Here is a 20,463-nt window from a genome sequence, read left to right as displayed (position 1 = left end):
TGTAGATTGCTTAGATCTCGATATGCCAAAAGTAATCGCATAAAATATACAGTAAAAGCCAGTGTGATGTGTTTGGCTACAACTAGTCTGACTACATGTCCTCATATAACATATCAAGGACGCACCATCTTACCAGATTAACCATTCGACTTACCCATGCAATGTGGAAAGAAAGAAGTATTGGGACTGCGTATCCAAGCAATTGATGCCATGGACTCCTTCGTACAACCATGTAAGCGAAAAAGAAGTTGCAGTGTGCCTGTACAAAGAACTAGCATAAGTTCAGTTACCTGCTTCTCGAAATTTTAGTTAGCCACTTATTGCAAAATTGTTCAATTATGTTGCTTGGCTTAATTTAGTTTGCTACTGATTACATAATGGCACAGCCTGTTAATCATATTGTAGACTACGCCTATCTATGTGTTTGATACTTACCATTAAGAATTACCTGTTTGCCTTAACTTAAATATCTACTTGTTTGTTTAACTGCTTTGCTGCTGCAACAACGGGTTACAATGATGTTAATAACTACTTTTCAGCATCCAATTGAAACTCTTTAATTCCTTGTTTGTTTAACTGGTTTGCTGTTATAACTCCCAGTTGATATGTTTTGCTAACTTCAACTTTTCTGAATCCAATCGGAACTTTAATGGCAAAACAGGTTAGCCCAAGATCAAAGAGCGAGGTCCCCATGGACGTTGCATCATCCCACAGCAGTGGCACCGGCCCAATCGTGCATTATGAATTGCCAACTGCTGATGCTCTAGAGGCTAAACTAGTGGTAGAAAGAGATTCTGCTTCTACACTTAGAGATGAAGTTGACATGTCGAGGAAGCAAACAGCACAATCACAAGCAGTACTCAAGACAACCATTAAATATTTGGTGGATTTCAAAACGAAGCAAGCTGAGACTGACCAGATTGTTAAGGTCCTGAAGGAAAAAAGGAAATTAAATTCCTACTTGGTAAATCATAGGTGAAATGTTCTTTCCATAGTTGAATAACCTTTGTGTTGTCTATTCATGTAATCAATCAAACCATTTGTTTTAGAGATCATGTAATAATTGTTTTTTTTGTTTTTTGTTTGTAATTTTATTTGAGCACAAGTCTGTATTAATTGATAAGACTCGGAGACATTTCATTTGGATTGCTGTGCCAGACCTACAAATATGCCAATCGGGCTGAATGTGCATTCAGAAGTACTAGTATAGATGGACCATAAGTGGCACACATCGGAAAGGGCCAAGATTCTGGCTAAAAAAAGGATGCTGTTGTAGCCAAAAAAAGTACAGCGGCCTGGCTTATGTATGTTAGTTTATATTATTGATCCATATACTCTATAAGTGTTTATATGTCTGTTAGTTCCATACATTCTTGGTTGATTGACTCGGTATTTGAATCTTGATACATCGATTGTGTACATATCTAAATGGGAGTACACATTATGCTGCGTGTGACATTTGAGTTGGGCATGAAGTGTTCTAAATATTCGAATTCACCTTAAACTGGATTCTAGTTTCTGAATTTGAGTATCGGCATTTGTAAACCATATTCATATATGACAGTGGAATACATCTTTGTCGTCCTTTTGAAGATATATAAAAACACATAGAATGATTTATAAATATTCATATAGGAATACAAAATGGGTTCGAATTTAGTTGCCAGGGTAAACGTGGATGCTTATTGTCCCAAAATTAGAAAGAAACAGCAAAATGTCCACTCCCACATTGGTTGCCCGAAGCCAAGTGTTTGGGAGATGGAAATTACTGTCTACCCATTACACGGACAATCCATCGGCCCGATTTCCGCTGCTCTAAATAGGGGTAGGTTAGTAACTTCAATTAGATGTGACACGACCGCCTCTGAGCCCATTCCGACATGGTGGGCATCAAACATGGGCGGCAAAACTCATTTGATTCAAGCTCGTCCGAAAGACCTCTGTTTCTCCCTCCATTCCCCATTCATACACGGTCGGCGGCAAAACAAACTCTCCTCGTCCGAAATAGATGTAGGCTAATATTTTAAATAGGGGCAGATGTGTAACTTCCATCAGATGTGACACAACCGCCTTACCTATCAGCCCCGTTCATACACCATGGGCGCCAACCGTGGGCGGCAAAACACCCTCTCCTTGCCCGAAATAGTTACCGACAAATATTTGGGAGATGCGAGATTACCGTCCTATCCCCAACCGACGAGACGTCCAAATTTGAAACGGGGGATAAGTTCGTAACTTTCCCATATTTCAGACAAGCGCGTCCCCAAAACATGGTTCCCCGTACCTCTCCCTCCATTTTCCCATTCATACACCATCCGCGCTAGAACACCCCATTCCCACACCAGCCTCCGTCCGCCACCCCATCCATCACCGCCGTCCTCCACCACATCCATCGCCACCGTCCTCCGCCATGCCGGAGCGCCTACCAAGACCGCGTCGTCCAGGACGTTTCTCATCCACGGCGACGGACCAATAGCCTTGCATCACGTCCTCTCGCTTCATCGGTGTCGTCGCCCTCTTTGCCGGGGCCGCTCACATGACCTTCTCTTCCACCGCAACGGGACTTATCCCCCGATGCACCCGTCTACCGTTGCAGATCTGCTTTAACGCCACCGACAGCCATCGCACCCCCGATGCCTACACGACGCCGCAAGAGAGGTGGTACTTCATATCTCCTCAACTTTTTGATCTTAACCAGAAAATAGATCTTAACTTGGTTACTCTACTTTCTTTTCAGCTCTTAGAATTTAGTTCTTAGTTCGAAGCAAACAATGGATGCTAAATATCATTTCTCCGGTTTGCAGCTTCAAATCTGCCATGGCACAGCCATAATACGGTTTAATTGATCATGCTTAGGGTTTAATTGATCATGTTGGTTCCATGGTGGTTTCTTTAATAGAAATCAGAGGGGAAACCCTCTTTTGCTAAAAAAATATATGCTTAGAGTTTCCCCCTTTTATGATCACTATACGATCAGAATACGTGCTTCATTTCATAATAACACTGCTCCACCCATCAAGCTAAACAAGCTTAGGTTTTCAAATACGAATCTGATATTATTAAAACATAGTTGTTTAATTGGTCAGCTAAATGTTCCTAAATTAGTTTCAAAAATGCATGTTCGCCGCTCAGGTGTGTATCTCTGTGTGTGGTCTGGTCAGCACGGTTGGGGAGGTGAACTTTGCATATGCAGGGGTTTATAGGGAGACACTCTCCAAGTTGAAACCGCAATGCATTTCATAGATAATCTGACTACTTTTTATGTTTTCATGAATCTCAGATTCTGAACAGCATCATAATGATTATGAGCTTGCGCGCATGAAAAGAATAAAGCAGAACAATGCCATGGCTTCCAAACTTGGCATTAAGGGACTGAAATCAAGTCTGGATGCAATGCAATGCAAACACTCTCCACCTATAGATTCATGCTCAGAATATGATCCTAGCAGTGATTCTGAGCTAGAGCGAGACCTAAGTCAATGTAGCTCCCTAGTGGTGGAGTCAGAGGAAGATTCCCTATCTTATTCACCCATCAAGGTACTTGCTCTAACTTTCCAAGGTTACATTGCTCGCACATATCTTGCAACAGATGCTTTGTATTGCTTCTACTTTGTTGAACTGCCATTAGCTTAGTTTACGCATCGTGTATGTGAATACGCCCTGCCTATCCATTTTTAGTACATATTCCATCTGTCATCATACCATATTTATCCATTCAAATGTTGTTCTTGTGTATCAGACGTTCAAAAGGAAGAGGGCGATTGCTGATCGTGGAGGAGCACAAGCAAAGTATTTGGAAAAGGTAGTGGCACGTGATAAATCAAATTGCCCATTAGGTGTAGTTGCAATATCACCTAACCCACAAAATACCCCAACTCTAGCAGACTCTAGCCCTACTACACTGGTCATTTCTGATGCCCCAACTCAGCAGACCCCAACTGCAGCAAACAGTATGATTATGCGAGTTGACATAGCACCAGCTGTACGACGCAAAACCCCCATTCCAGCAAAGAGTACACCAAATCTAGTTGCCAAATCCCTTTTCGAACCAGAGAGAGCCCCAATTGCAGCAAATAGGACCCCTGTTCCATTTCTTCCCAGTTTATAAGACGAAGCTTATGTTGTTGTCAGGAACTTTGTGCGCATCTTTCCTTCATGGAAGGATTATACTGCAGACACAGAACAATTTCCAGTCTTCCTCCGCAACTTACGCGTAAGTAATGTACTAATGTTATTCATGGTCATTACTGCATATGTTTCTGCTGACAGAAAACACAAGATTTCATTCTTTTAAATAGGTGAGGCGCAAACTGGATTGTGATGACGAGCAAGGGTTGGTTGCGCTTTTCAAGCACTCGTTGATGAAGTATCATTCCTACCCGAGGCAAGCGCACTTCGATGGCAAACCTTTGAACGGAATTTCTGTAAAGTCTCCGGTGCTACATTTATCCAACGGTGACTGGAATAATCTTGTTACACATTGGTCTCGGTGGCAGCGTAAGGTACTGTCTATGATATCACATCACAATTTGAACTACATTTCTGCATTTTCCTTAATGTCTCACTTGTACGAAAACTGTTAGCAGAAGAACATTCGTTCTCAAGGGACCACAGAATCTCGCAACTATACTGCACACTGCATTGCTCTTGTGAGTACCTCTTGCCCTGTATGACCATATTTACTTTCATAGCTGTTTGATTATGTAGCATCACTGCACATGTTAGCCTCGTAATCGTCCATTTGGTGGACATTATAAGATCCGTATGGACTTCTACATAAATTTAGAATCAACCCAATGCTTTTGAAGAGGTTTAGCTCTGCAGTCTTCTTGTAAGGACTGAACGTGATCTATCACTGTACTTACATTAACAGCTACTCCCTCCATCCCATAATATAAGAATGTTTTGTACAGTACACCAGTGTTCAAAACACTCTTGTATTATGGGAAGAGGGATTGGTTCATTTTGTAGCATTCTGCATCTTATCTCCCTCGCCCACCATTTACTAAAAAAGATCAGATCTATATTTAATCTTACCAACAAGTAGAATACACAAAAAATTCCAGTGCAGAAGTGTAGCCCATTGCTCTTGTCAGTACATTTTGTCATGTAACGCTTGTACTTCCAGGGATTGGTAGTTGATTATGTAGCATCAATCTGCATCTTATCTTCATTATCCTCTACCCCTTCCAGTATTATCATATCTATAATTACTCTCTACAAAATGTAGAGTACAGGCAATGCTTATGAAGAAGATTCTGTGCTGAAATTCTTGAGTTATCCTTCCCTTGACATGGAGAAGGGCATTATAAAGCCGGTGTTAACTGTTAATGTAAGTCAGTCCTTCTAAAGCCTTTATCCTCAACTGTTGTTTAATTTGCTCATACTCCCTATCGTTTACTGCTGTTTAGTTTGCTGTTTCTACCAAAATGCATGTTCGTAAGAACCGTAAGTTCTAAGTTTTACTTGTAAAACCAAATTCCTTATTCATACCATGCACATTACTTAATACTCCCTATATGTATGCTTGTTTTTGTGGATCTATAATCCAGTGTGTGGTGAAGCAGCCCACGTTTGCACCTTGTCATCTCCTGTTTTATCTTACTGATGTAGCTGATGATATGAACAACATGCCATGCACATTATCCAAAATAGATACAATGATTTTCTTTGCCCTTCATCTATGCTTGTTATGTTGACATGGTAATCCAGTAGTGTGGTGAAGCTCCCCGCATTATGAACAATGCCAAATTATGCTATTGATATTTTGAACATACTCTTTATTTTCTAATTTGAAATTGGATAGAATTGACAGAACAGTTATCATCTTTGTTTATACACGTGGAAAACCTGTCATCTCTCTGCTTTGTTTCAGGGTGATATGTCTGATGGCATGCACAAGTCTGCTGAAGGCTGTGAGACAAACCCAACATATATTGCAGCAAAGAAGGCAAAAGATCTTGAAGATAGCGAGACAACCCCAAAGTCTTGTCTTGATGCAGTGTTCAAGTTACTTGACACTAACAGTCAAACAAGCTCACAGAATTCATTGTCTGAATCAGTTCGACTTCTTCAGTCCCAAGTTCTAGCAGAAAGGCATTCTGCAACTCAACTTCGACTTGAAGTCCTATCTCTAAGAAAGATTGCGGAGAACACCAATGAGAACCTCATCGCCAAACAGCTACACCTGGAAGCTATGACCGACATGCTAGGCCGGTCTCACAGCCTTGCTCAGCAGCTTGCGCAGCAGTTCCCCCGCAAGGCTAACCTTTCTTGAACTGTCTTGGAAGTGGTCTCGGTTCAGTATTATTTTGTTACGCTGCAATGGTGCCCAGTTTTTGTAATCTGCTTCTACGTTGCGCTTTATGATCACTGGTGGCGAACTTCGATGCCCAGTGGATGTAATATACCTTAAACCCTTTATTGTATAGTGTAGGTTTATTCTAAGTTACTATGCCGTAATTTCTTTATTGTATAGAGTAGCTTTGTTCTTAATTCATACTAGTTACGCAGCAACATGAAATGAACCCCGGCCCATGATGGTGCGAATCAAATCACGGGCTTTTAACAGGCCAAAATTGTCTCGGTCCTTGTTTGGCCTAATCAGATATCGGCTGCGAGCAGGCCGGATGCAAACAGGGCCGTAGTTAGGCCCAACTATATGACTGGCTTTTAACAGGCCGAAATTAATATAGGGCCGAAATGTTAAACGGGCCCTTAACATGCCAAAACTAATATTAGGCCGAATTACTAAGTGGGCCTTTAGCAAGTGGGCCCGAAAGCATAGTGTCCAGTTGACGGGCCGAATCTGATATGGGCCATAATTGAGCCCAAAGCCTCTTAAAGGGCCGGACCTGATCTGGGCCGTAATTTGGCCCAGAACGTGGTAGGCTTTTAACGGGCCGGATCTCATATGGGCCACTATTAGGCCCGGAGCGTGGCAGGCCGTTAATGGACCGGATCAAATATGGACCGACATTTGGCCCAAAACATGGCAACCAGTTAATGGGCCGGCCTACTAGGGTCCTCAAAATCTTGTGGGCCTACAGCTGGGCCGGCCCATTAATGTCGGCAAAATCTCATGGGCCTTTAGCTGGGCCGGCCCATTATGACCCACAAGAATCTTGTGGGCTTTACCTGGGCTAGCCCATTATGGCACACAAAAGTCTTGTGGGCCTTTACCTGGGCCGGCCCATTATGGCCCGCAAAATCTTGTGGGCCTTTAGCTGGGCCAGCCCATTACGGTCCGTAAAATCTCGTGGGCCTTTAGCTGGGCCGGCCCATTATGGTCCGCAAAATCTTTTGGGCCTTCAGTTGGGCCGGCCCACTTAAACTTGTTGGGCCGTGCCACGTGTCGACATATCATAGGCGCCTATCTGACCCACTAACGAGCTGACACGTGTTTCGTCCGGCCAATAAGAATTTTACACGTGGAAATTTCCCATTGGTCGGGGCTGTTAACGGGTATCGGATCCAAAACCCGACCCGATAGCTTAACGGCGTTCCATTATGGTGGATGCCACATGTCGGTCACCCTTGACGAAAGCACCTCTGTGACGCGTGATTTATCATCATGGAAGTGGACACTTCCGTGATGATAATTTTGGTAATGTCATGGAACACTTCTACGACAGCACAGGTATGACTATCTTGATTCTATCATAAATTTGTCATGGATGTACATGCATGACAAAAAAAGCGACCTACTGTGACAAGCACGTATCATCACGGAAGTGTATTTTTTTGTAGTGCTTGTACCTTGAAATTTAGTGAGGGATCATCTTATAATGCTATCGCCGTACTAAGCAAAATAAGATGCATAAAGGGTAAACATCACATGCAATCAAAATATGTGATATGATATGGCCATCATCATCTTGTGCCTTTGATCTCCATCTCCAAAGCACTGTCATGATCTCCATCGTCACCGGCTTGACACCTTGATCTCCATCGTAGCATCGTTTTCGTATCGCCAACCATTTCTTCTACGACTATCGCTACCACTAAGTGATAAAGTAAAGCAATTACATGGCGATTGCATTTCATACAATAAAGCGACAACCATAAGGCTCCTGCCAGTTGCCGATAACTTCTACAAAACATGATCATCTCATACAAAAATTTATATCTCATCATGTCTTGACCATATCACATCACAACATGCCCTGCAAAAACAAGTTAGACGTCCTTTACTTTGTTGTTGGAAGTTTTACGTGGCTGCTATGGGCTTCTAGCAAGAATCATTCTTACCTACGCATCAAAACCACATCGATTTTTCGTCAAGTGTGATGTTTTAACCTTCAACAAGGACCGGCCGTAGTCAAACTCGATTCAACTAAAGTTGGAGAAACAGACACCCGCCAGCCACATGTGTGCAAAGCACGTCGGTAGAACCAGTCTCATGAATGCGGTCATGTAATGTCGGTCCGGGACGCTTCATCCAACAATACTGCCGAATCAAAGTAAGACGTCAGTGGTAAGCAGTATGACTATTATCACCCACAACTCTTTGTGTTCCACTCATGCATATAACATCTACACATAAACTTGGCTCTGATACCATTGTTGGGCAACGCAGTATTTCAAAAAAAAATCCTACGATCACGCAAGATCTATCTAGGAGATGTATAGCTACGAGACGGGGAGAGTGTGTCCACGTACCCTCGTAGACCGAAAGCGGAAGTGTTTAGTAACGCGGTTGATGTAGTCAGATATCTTCACGATCCAACCGATCCAAGCACCGAACTTACGGCACCTCCATGTTCAGCACACGTTCAGCACGATGACGTCCCTCGAGCTCTTGATCTAGTTGAGGACGAGGGAGATCTCTGTCATCACGACGGCGTGGCGACGGTGATGATGAAGTTACCGGCGCAGGGCTTCATCTAAGCACTACGACAATATGACCAAGGTGTTGAACTGTGGAGGGGGGCACCGCACATGGCTAAGAGATTGTCCGTTGTGTCTTTGGGGTTGCCATAAGGGGGGAGGAGGAGGTGTCTAGCCTAAGGGCGCATGCCATAAGGGGGGAGTCCTACTTGGACTCCTAGTCCAAGTAGGATTTGGCCCCCCTCCTTCCTTCCACCGGAGAAGGAAAAGGGGAAGGGAGAGTGAGGGAGAAGGAAAGAGGGGGGGTCGACCCCGTCCCCTAGTCCAATTCGGTTTGGGAAAGGGGGGTGGCGCCCCTCTCATGTGGTCTTTATCCTCTCCTCCAATAAGGCCCAATAGGCCCAATACTTCTCCCGGGGGGTTCCGGTAACCTCCTGGTACTCCGAACAAATGCCCGAACCACTCGGAACCATTCCGATGTCCAAATGCAACCTTCCAATATATGAATCTTTACCTCTATACCATTTCGAGACTCCTCGTCATGTCCGTGATCTCATCCGGGACTTCGAACAAACTTCGGTTATCAAATCACATAACTCATAATACAAATCGTCATCGAACGTTAAGCGTGAGGACCCTACGGGTTTGAGAACTATGTAGACATGACCGAGAAACATCTCCGATTAATAACTAATAGCAGAACATGGATGCTCATATTGGCTCCTACATATTCTATGAAGATCTTTACCGGCCAAACTGCATAACAACATACGCCATTCCCTTTGTCATCGATATGTTACTTGCCCGAGATTCGATAGTGGGTATCTTCATACCTAGTTCAATCTTGTTACCGACAAGTCTCTTTGCTCGTTCCTTAATGCATCATCCCGTAACTAACTCATTAGTCGCATTGCTTGCGAGGCTCATAGTGATGTGCATTACCGAGAGGGCCCAGAGATACCTCTCCGATATACGGAGTGACAAATCCTAATCTCGATCCATGCCAACTCAACAAACACCATCAGAGACACCTCTAGAGCATCTTTATAATTACCCAGTTATGTTGTGACATTTGATAGCACACAAGGTGTTCCTCCGGTATTCGGGAGTTGCATAATCTCATAGTCAGAGGAACATGTATAAGTCATGAAGAAGGCAATAGCAATAAAGCTAAACGATCATTATGCTAAGCTAATGGATGGGTCTTGTCCATCACATCATTCTCTAATGATGTGATCCCGTTCATCAAATGACAACACATGTCTATGGTCAGGAAACTTAACCATCTTTGATTAACGAGCTATTCTAGTAGAGGCATACTAGAGACACTCTATTTGTCTATGTATTCACACATGTACTAAGTTTTCGGTTAATAGAATTCTAGCATGAATAATATACATTTATCATGACATAAGGAAATATAAATAATAGCTTTATTATTGCCTCTAGGGCATATTTCCTTCAGTCTCCCACTTGCACTAGAGTCAATAATCTAGTTCACATCGCCATGTGATTTAACACCAATAGTTCACATCACCATGTTACCAACACCCAAAGGGTTCACTAGAGTCAACAATCTAGTTCACATGGCCATGTGACTAACACCCAAAGAGTACTAAGGTGTGATCCTGTTTTGCTTGTGAGAGAAGTTTAGTCAACAGGTCTGCCACATTCAGATCCGTATGTATTTTGCTAATTTCTATGTCTACAATGCTCTACATGGAGCTACTCTAGCTAATTTCTCCCACTTTTAATATGTATCCATATTGAGACTCAGAGTCATCCAGATCAGTGTTAAAGCTTGCATCGATGTAACTCTTTACGATGAACTCTTTATCACCTCCATAACCGAGAAATATTTCCTTACTCCTCTAAGGATAATTTTGACCGCTGTCCAGTGATCTACTCCTGGGTCACTATTGTACCTCTTTGCCAAACTCATGGCAAGGTACACAATAGGTCTGGTATACAACATGGCATACTTTATAGAACCTATGGCTGAAGCATAGGGAATGACTTTCATTCTCTCTCTATCTTCTGCCGTGTTTGGGTTTTGAGTCTTACTCAACTTCATACCTTACAACTCAGGCAAGAACTCCTTCTTTTACTGATCAATTTTGAACTCCTTCAAAATCTTATCAAGGTATGTACTCATCGAAATTCTTATCAAGCGTCTTGATCTATCTGTATAGATATTGATGCCCAATATGTAAGTAGCTTCACCGAGGTTTTTTCTTTGAAAAACTCCTTTCAAACACTCCTTTATGCTTTCCAGAAAATTCTACATCATTTCCGATCAATAATATGTCATTCACATATACCTATCAGAAAGGCTGTAGTGCTCCCACTCCCTTTCTTGTAAATACAGGCTTCACCGCAAGTCTGTATAAAACTATATGCTTTGATCAACTCATCAAAGCATATATTCCAACTCTGAGATGCTTGCACCCGTCCATAGATGGATCGCTGGAGCTTGCACACTTTGTTAGAACCTTTAGGATTGAGAAAACCTTTTGGTTGCATCATATACAACTCTTCTTTAATAAATCCATTAAGGAATACAGTTTTTGACATCCATTTTCCAGATTTCAAAAAATGCTGCAATTGCTAACATGATTCGGATAGACTTTAAGCATCGACACAAGTGACAAAATCTCATAGTCAACACCTTGAACTTGTCGAAAACCTTTTGTGAGAATTCGAGCTTTGTAGGTAGTGACACTACTATCAGTGTCCGTCTTCCTCTTGAAGATCCATTTATTCTCCATGGCTCACCGATCATTGGGCAAGTCAATCAAAGTCCATACTTTGTTCTCATACATGGATCCGATCTCGGATTTCATGGCCTCAAATCATTTCGCGGAATCTGGGCTCATCATCGCTTCCTCATAGTTCGTAGGTTCGTCATGGTCTGGTAACATGACTTCCAGAACAGGATTACTGTACCACTCTGGTGTGGACCGTACTCTGGTTGACCTACGAGGTTCGATAGTAACTTGATCTGAAGTTTCATGATCATCATCATTAGCTTCCTCACTAATTGGTGTAGGAATCACTGGAGCTGATTTCTGTGATGAACTACTTTACAATTCGGGAGAAGGTACAATTCCCTCATCAAGTTCTACTTTCCTCCCACTCACTTCTTTTGAGAGAAACTCCTTCTCTATAAATAATCCATTCTTAGCAACAAATATCTTGCCTTCAAATCTGTGATAGAAGGTGTACCCAACAGTTTCTTTTGGGTATCCTATGAAGACGCACTTCTCCGATTTGGGTTCGAGCTTATCAGTTTGAAACTTTTTCACATAAGCATCGCAACCCCAAACTTTGAGAAATGACAGCTTTGGTTTCTTGCCAAACCATAGTTCATACGGTGCCGTCTCAATGGATTTACATGGTGCCCTATTTAACGTGAATGCAGCTGTCTCTAATGCATAACCCTCAAAACGATAGCGGTAAATCGATAAGAGACATCATACATCGCACCATATCTAATAAAGCGCGGTTACGATGTTCGGACACACCGATACGCTGTGGTGTTTCAGGTGGCGTGAGTTGTGAAACTATTCCATGTTGTTTTAAGTGAAGGCCAAAACTCATAACTCAAATATTAGCCTCTGCGATCAGATCGCAGAAACTTTATTTTCTTGTTACGATGATTCTCCACTTCACTCTGAAATTCTTTGAACTTTTAAAATGATTCAGACTTGTGTTTCATTAAGTAGATATACCTATATTTGCTCATATCAACTGTGAAGGTTAGAAAATAACGATACCCGTCACGACGCTCAACACTCATCGGACCGCATACATCGGTATGTATTATTTCCAATAGTTCAGTGGCTCACTCCATTGTTCCGGAGAACAGAGGATTAGTCATCTTTCCCATGAGGCATGGTTCGCAAGCATCAAATGATTCATAATCAAGTGATTCCAAAAGTTCATCCGCATGGAGTTTCTTCATGCGCTTTACACCAATATGACCTAAATGGCAGTGCCACAAATATGTTGCACTATCATTTTTAACTTTGCATATTTTGGCATCAATATTATGAATATGTGTATAACCACGATCGAGATTCAACAAACCATTCACATTGGGTGTATGACCATTGAAGGTTTTATTCATGTAAACAGAACAATAATTATTCTCTGACTTAAATGAATAACTATATTGCAATAAACATGATCCAATCATATTCAAGCTCAATGCAGACACCAAATAACATTTATTTAGGTTCAACACTAATCCCGAAGGTAGAGGGAGTATGCGATGGTGATCTTATCAACCTTGGAATCACTTCCAACACACAATGTCACCTCGCCCTCAACTAGTCTCTATTCATTTTGTAACTCCTGTTTCGAGTTACTAATCATAGCAAATGAACTAGTATCAAATACCCAGGGGCTATTATGAACACTAGTAAAGTACACATCAATAACATGTATATCATATATACTTTTGTTCACTTTGCCATCCTTCTTATCCGCCAAATACTTGGGGCAGTTCTGCTTCCAGTGACCAGTCCCTTTGCAGTAGAAGCACTCAGTTTTAGGCTTAGGTCCAGACCTCGGCTTCTTCCCGGGAGTATCAACTTGCTTGCTATTCTTCTTGAAGTTCCCATTTCTTCCATTTTCCCTTTTTCTTGAAACTAGTGGTCTTGTTAACCATCAACACTTGATGCTTCTATTTAATTTCTACCTCCGCAACCTTTAGCATTGCGAAGACCTCGGGAATTGTCTTTTCCATCCCTATATTATAGTTATTCATGAAGTTCTAGTAACTTGGTGATAGTGACTAGAGAACTCTGTCAATCACTATAGTATTTAGAAGATTAACTCCCACTTGATTCAAGTGATTGTAGTACCTAGACATTCTGAGCACATGCTCACTATTTGAGCCATTCCCCTCCATCTTGCAGGCAAAGTACTTGTCAGAGGTCTCATATCTCTCGACATGGGCATGAGTCTAAAATACCAATTTCAACTCTTGGAATATCTCATATGCTCCGTGGCGTTCAAAACATTTTTCAAGCCCCAGTTCTAAGCCGTAAAGTATGGTGCACTAAACTATCAAGTAGTCATCATACCGAGATTGTCAAACGTTCATAACGGCCGCATCTGCTCCCGCAATAGGTCTGTCACCTAGCGGTGCATCAAGGACATAATTCTTCTATGTAGAAATGAGGATAATCCTCAGATCACGGATACAGTCCAAATCATTGCTACTATCATCTTTCAACATAGTTTTCTCTAGGTACATATCAAAAATAAAACAGGGGAGCTCTACGCGAGCTATTGATCTACGACATAGATATGCAAATACTATCAGGACTAAGTTCATGATAAATTTAAGTTCAATTAATCATATTACTTTAGAACTCCCACTTAGATAGACATCCCTCGAGTCATCTAAATGATCACGTGATCCATATCAACTAAACCATGTCCGATCATCACGTGAGATGGTGTAGTTTTCAGTGGTGAACATCTCTATGTTGATCATATCTACTATATGATTCATGTTCGACCTTTCGGTCTCAGTGTTCGAGGCCATATCAACATATGCTAGTATCGTCAAGTTTAACCCGAGTATTCCGCACATGAAAAACCGGCTTGTACCCATTGTATGTGAACGTAGAGCTTAACACACCTGGTCATCATGTGGTGTCTCGGCATGACGAAATGTAGCAATGATGCATACTCAGGGAGAACACTTGTACCTTGAAATTTAGTGAGGGATCATTTTATAATGCTACCGCCGTACTAGGCAAAATAAGATGCATAAAGGATAAACATCACATGCAATCAAAATATGTGACATGATATGGCCATCATCATCTTGTGCCTTTGATCTCCATCTTCAAAGCACCGTCATGATCTCCATTGTCACCGGCTTAGCACCTTGATCTCCATCGTAGCATCGTTGTTGTCTCGCCAACTATTGCTTCCACAACTATCGCTACCGCTTGGTGATAAAGTAAAGCAATTACATGGCGATTGCATTACATAAAATAAAGCGACAACCATAAGGCTCCTGCCAGTTGCCGATAACTTTTACAAAACATGATCATCTCATACAACAATTTATATCTCATCACGGCTTGAGGACATCACATCACAACATGCCCTGCAAAAACAAGTTAGACATCCTCTACTTTGTTGTTGCAAGTTTTACGTGGCTGCTACGGGCTTCTAGCAAGAACCGTTCTTACCTACGCATGAAAAGCACAACGATTTTTCGTCAAGTATGATGTTTTAACCTTCAACAAGGACCGGCCATAGTCAAACTCGATTCAACTAAAGTTGGAGAAACAGACACCCGCCAGCCACCTATGTGCAAAGCATGTCGATAGAACCAGTCTCATGAACGCGGTCATGTATTCACGGTCCGGGCCGCTTCATCCAACATTACCGCCGAATCAAAGTAAGACGTTGGGGGTAAGCAGTATGACTATTATTGCCCACAACTCTTTGTGTTCTACTCGTGCATATAACATCTACGCATAAACTTGGCTCTGATACCATTGTTGGGGAATGCAGTATTTCAAAAAAAATTCCTACGATCATGCAAGATCTATCTAGGAGATGCATAACAACAAGATGGGGAGATTGTGTCCACGTACCCTCGTAGACCGAAAGCGGAAGCGTTTAGTAACGCGGTTGATGTAGTCAAACGTCTTCACGATCCAACCGATCCTAGCACCGAATGTACGGCACCTCCGTGTTCAGCACACGTTCAGCATGATGACGTCCCTCGAGCTCTTCACCCAGTTGAGGACGAGGGAGAGTTCTGTCAGCATGATGGCATGGTGATGGTGATGATGAAGTTACCGATGCAGGGCTTCACCTAGGCACTACGACAATATGACCGAGGTGTTGAACTATGGAGGGGGGCACCGCACACGGCTAAGAGATTGTCTGTTGTATCTTTGGGGTGCCCCCCGCCTCCGTATATAAAGGGGGAGGATGAGGTGGCCGGCCTAAGGGGGCGTGCCATAAGGGGGGAGTCCTACTTGGACTCCTAGTCAAAGTAGGATTCGGCCCCCCTCCTTCCTTCCACCGGAGATGGAAGAGGGGAAGGGAGAGGGAGGAAGCAGGAAAGAGGGGGCCCAGCCCCCTCCCTAGTCCAATTCGGTTTGGGCAAGGGGGGTGCCCCTCTCACATGGCCTTTCTCCTCTCCACCAATAAGGCCCAATAGGCCCAATACTTCTCCCGAGGGGTAACGGTAACCTCCCGGTACTCTAGAAAAATGCCCGAACCACTCGGAACCATTCCGATGTCCAAATACAACCTTCCAATATATGAATCTTTACCTCTCGACCATTTCGAGACTCCTCGTCAAGTCCGTGATCTCATCCGGGACTCCGAACAAACTTCGGTCATCAAATCACATAACTCATAATACAAATCGTCATCGAACATTAAGCGTGCGGACCCTACGGGTTCGAGAACTATGTAGACATGACCGAGACACATCTGCGGTCAATAACCAGTAGCGGAACCTGGATGCTTATATTGGCTCCTACATATTCTATGGAGATCTTTCTCAGTCAAACCGCATAACAACATATGTCATTCCCTTTGTCATCGGTATGTTACTTGCCCGATATTCAATCGTCGGTATCTTGATACCTAGTTCAATCTCGTTACCGGCAAGTCTCTTTACTCATTCTGTAATGCATCATCCCATAACTAACTCATTAGTCACATTTCTTGCAAGGCTCATAGTGATGTGCATTACCGAGAGGGCCCAGAGATACCTCTCCGATATACGGAGTGACAAATCCCAATCTCGATCCATGCCAACTCAACAAACACCATCAGAGACACCCATAGAGCATCTTTATAATCACCCAGTTACGTTGTGACATTTGATAGCACACAAGGTGTTCCTCCGGTATTCGGGAGTCGCATAATCTCATAGTCAGACGAACATGTATAAGTCATGAAGAAAGCAATAGCAATAAAACTAAACGATCATTATGCTAAGCTAACGGATGGGTCTTGTCCATCACATCATTCTCTAATGATGTGATCCCGTTCATCAAATGACAACACATGTCTATGGTCAGGAAACTTAACCATCTTTGATTAACGAGCTAGTCCAGTAGAGGCACACTAGGGACACTCTATTTTTTCTATGTATTCACACATGTACTAAGTTTCTGGTTAATACAATTCTAGCATGAATAATAAACATTTATCATGATATAAGAAAATATAAATAACAACTTTATTATTGCCTCTAGGGCATATTTCCTTCATTATAATGATGAACGGTGGCTTTGCCACACAAACATCATGTCAGCTCTATATGATCATGCAAAGCAATAAGACAAGTGAATGCTCAAGTCATGTAGATGCATGTGGAAGTTGCATGGCAATATATCTTGGAATGGCTATGGAAATGCCATGATAGGTAGATACGGTGGCTATTTTTAGGAAGAAATAATGAGGCTTATGTGTGAAAGAGTGTATCATTTCACAGGGTTGGATGCACCGGCGAAGTGTGCACCATGTCTTGAGATGACAGTGGGCAATGCAGGGTACTAAATAGGCTGGAAAAATATAGATAGGTGGAGGTGCTTTAAAGTCCAAAAACTCACATTAGTCAAAAAGAACTCAAATATTTATTGCAGAAGCCTTATTAGCCCTCAAAAGCAAAGAACGACTTGCATGCTCCTAGGGGGGTGATAGGATATAACCATCACGGGGCCCGACCCAAGCAACACAAAGGATATCAATCAATGATAAATCATGCTCCAACTTCCTCACTATGCCAAGGACTAACAGTTCCATGTACATGGACTCATAAGCCTTAACGTCAATATTACTACTAAACCGTAATCATTCACTAACACACTCATATATCTTCATCTCAATGTCTCAAAACTATTGCAAGGAATCAATTATTGTCATAGTCAATGATCTACAAGTCCATGCAATTTTTTATTATACAACTACTATATACCTATCATTTTTGGACCAATCATATAACTAATGGAAATTACCACTTCCTAATTAACTCTCAAAAGGGTATAAGTGAAGCAAGAGAATGAAACTAATTTCTATAAAACACATCGCCATGCTCAAATAAATATAAGTGAAGTACTAGAGCAATTGCCTCAACTAAAAAAGATATAATTGAAATACAAATGATCATTCTATAAATTTAAGATGAATGTGTATATATATAATAAATGAATAGAGGAATAGATGATTGTGAAGGTCAGCAAGCAAAAATAAAATAAAAGCAATGACTCCAAGCAAGACACATATCATGTGAAGAATAAAAATATAGTTTCGAGTAAGGTTTACCGTTAATGTTGAAGATGGAAGAGAGAATGCTATCTGGGGCATCCCCAAGTTTAGACGCTTGAGTCTTCCTTCAATACTACCTTGGGGTGCCATGGGCATCCCCAATCTTAGGCTCTTGCCGCTCCTTGTTCTTATCATATGTCCATCTCACCCGAAACTTAAAAACTTCATTCACAAAACTTAATGGAACTCGTGAGATAGGTTAGTATAATAAAATAAATCATTCACTTGGGTACTGTCAGCACAAGATTCATAATTGTTCTCGCATAATTCCTACTGTATTCTATTATTCCCACAATTTATATCCCCCAATATAAGGCATGGAAACTCTAACACAAGCAAACTATGAAATCAGAACAAAATATGTCAAAAACAGAACAACACGTAAAGATCTAATTTTTAATCATACTTTCTATAACTCCAAATATTTAGAAAAATTAATAGAACTTAGAAAATTTGAATAGAAGCACTGTATAAAAAATTCAGCAATTTATCACGCTCAAGCAGAGAATACAAATTTAGATAAGTGACGTAAAAGTTTTTGTTTTTGCGTAGAACCAAATAAACAAGCATCCAAATCACCCTAAAGGTTTTACTTGGCAAAAAAATGAAAGAAAAGACACAAACACAATTACTACAATAGCAATAATCATGTAAACTCACAAAATAAAATTGATAACTATTGGTTTGTCTCCCAACAAGCCCTTTCTTTATAGCCATTAAGATAGGCTTGAGATTTTAGTGATGCTCACATGAAAGACAAGAATTGAAGCATAAAGAGAGATTAAATAGCATGTAACAAACACATTTAAGTCTAACATACTTCCATGCATAGGAATCTTATAAATAAACAAATTATCAAGGCAAACAATATCTTGCATATGCAAGAAAGAGGAATGAAACACTAACAATGTTAACATTAAAATAGGTAATTTAGTAACATCAAAATTTCTATAACCATATTTGCCCCTTTCAAAATAATTACATGTAGAATCATAATCAAATTCAACAATTTAGCTACCATATAAAACAGTCTCTCCATGATCTGCATGCATGCATATTTATAATTTTCCAAGATAGTGGGATTAACATTAAAATCATGACCTCTCCAAACCCACTTTTATCGAAAATTTCATAAGGTTGTATATTCTTCAAACACGTGGGATTCTTTTTACCTAAAGCCGACGCTATTCCAAACCCATTTCCAATAGTATTATTTTATTATTAATAATAGATTCATTATGAGGCTCAAATAAATTCTCAAGTTCGCAAGAAGCATCATACTTACCACCCCAATCATGATCATCATAATAATTAATAGGCATAACAAAATCATCATTAGTACTCCATCCTTCCCATAATGTTAGGCGTATTAGATCCAACACGAAAATTAGCGTAGGTTCATTTGAGCGATCCAATCTCAAACGAAGAGGGCGCTATGAGCTAACTGCATGAGAGACCCATGTAGCTATTTGTTTTCCTTTCTAGAAAAATAGGACTCGTTGGTTATGGCTCTAACTGAATGAGAGAAAAAGGCATGTGTGCCTTAGATTATGGAATTGCATGCAAAAGCTTATATGCCTAAGATTTTGGTAAGGAGGGAGTGGTGCCTAAGGACATAGTGTCACCATAAAAAGCAATACCAAGTGTGTCATTTTCATCACTTGAATCATAATGATTATCATGTTTTTCTTTTTTAACTTTTCAATTAGTATGGAGACTAAAAATAGCATGGTCATCAGACTCATCATCCCCAAGTTTCTAGCTTTGCATATCATTAGCACAATTGACATTCATGGAATTGATGCTAACATCATTGCAATCATGCTTTTCATTCAAGGGACTTTCATTAATCATTTTATAAAACTCTTATTTAACACTTCATAGTAATTATCAAAATCATGATTTTCAAGAAAAACTTCATAAAGATAATGAAGTGCACTCAATTTCATATTTTCTTTCAAAGAGCTTATAGCAATAGCATTTCATCACTAGAAATTGGTTTATCATAATTAGAATTTTTGAAAAGTGTGACTAGTGGAGAAGGATCCATTTATCTTTTATTTTATATTTTAGAATAATAAAGATAGCATAACTAGGCAAGAAATAAAACAACAAAGAAGGAATTTTTTGTGCGAAGGCAGCTGATTTGTTAGGTGATGTCTCCCCGGCAACGGCGCCAGAAATTCTTCTGGTACCTGCGATGGAGTTGTTGGATTACCCCAAAGAGGAAGGGTGTAGCAGTATAATAGCAGATATTATTTCCCTCAGTTAAGAACCAAGGTTTATTGAACCCAGGGCCGGTCCTGGGGG

This window comes from Triticum dicoccoides, chromosome 2A, assembly GCF_002162155.2.
Source record: "Triticum dicoccoides isolate Atlit2015 ecotype Zavitan chromosome 2A, WEW_v2.0, whole genome shotgun sequence".
NCBI classification, from domain to species: Eukaryota; Viridiplantae; Streptophyta; class Magnoliopsida; order Poales; family Poaceae; genus Triticum; species Triticum dicoccoides.
The sequence above is the reverse complement of the archived record's forward strand: the minus strand, read 5'-3'. Positions refer to the sequence as shown.